Here is a 1,180-nt window from a genome sequence, read left to right on the forward strand (position 1 = left end):
GCCTTGCAGCTCCACTGCCAAGCCCCATGAGGGGCCCGGCGGTGGACCTGCAAGGCCGGCGGGAGTGCGAGGAAGCCCCGCCAAGGCCCTCCCTGGCCCCAGGCAGGCAGGGGTGGGGAGAGGCAGGGAGGAAGCAACTTACCCTCCCTCTTCTCTTGCCTCCTCCTGGCTGAATGAGGGCTGGAAGCGGGGCGGCCAGAAGCAGGGGGCGGGGCTTCGTCATGTGCCCCGCCCCCCATACCTCACCCGGGGGAACTGCGATCCCCCGCGTTCCCCCCCGAAATGACCTCTGAGGCTGAGAGAGAGTGACTGGACCAAGGTCACCCACTGAGTTTTTGAAGGTTTAGCCTTGTCTTTTCCACCCTTCTTCTCTCTCAGTCTTTCCCTGCTGCCCCTTCTCTCAATCTGTTTTGTGATTTACGTGGTCAGTAATTGTCGTGGTAGCAGTGGGAAGTGCCTTCAAGTCACAGACGACTTATGGCCACCCCATAGGGTTTTCCAGGGAAGAAACGCTCAGAGGTGATTTGCCATTGGCCTGCCTCTGAGTAGCACTCTGGACTTCCCTGACGGTCTCCCATCCAAATACGAGGCAGTACTGACCTTTCTTTGCTTCCGAGATCTGGTGAGACTGGGACAGCCTGGGCCATCCAGGAAATTGTGCAAATGTACAGGGGTCATTTCCTGCAGGAGCGCACAGGAGCGGAGCTCCGGCAGTAAAGAGCCCAGGGGGCGGGCACATTCAACAAGCCCCGCCCCCTGCTCCCAGCAGCCCTCAGTCAGAGCAAGAAGCAGCCAAGAGCCCCCCCCCCGGCCTCCCGGTCCAAAACAGTCCAGTGGCACCTTTAAGACCAAGTTTTATTCAGGTACAAGCTCTCCCTCCTCTGCGAGGACAGATCTGCACGTCCCCCCCCCCATAGCTAGCAATCCAAAACAGTCCAGTGGAGCCTGAGCAGTGGGTGTTGCCTTCTGACACACTTCCGGTGATGTCAGGGGGTGTGGCATATGCAAATGAGTTATGCTAATGAGTTATGCTAATGAGCTCCTGCACCTTTTTTTCTACGAAATGACCCCTGCAAATGTAGGATGATATATAATTCAAATTAAGGGAGGGAGGGAGGGAGGGAGGGAGGGAGGAAGGAAGGAAGGAAGGAAGGAAGGAAGGAAGGAAGGAAGGAAGGAA

Source organism: Gekko japonicus, unplaced genomic scaffold (assembly GCF_001447785.1).
Source record: "Gekko japonicus isolate JY-2015 unplaced genomic scaffold, Gekko_japonicus_V1.1 scaffold4465, whole genome shotgun sequence".
Classification (NCBI taxonomy): domain Eukaryota; kingdom Metazoa; phylum Chordata; class Lepidosauria; order Squamata; family Gekkonidae; genus Gekko; species Gekko japonicus.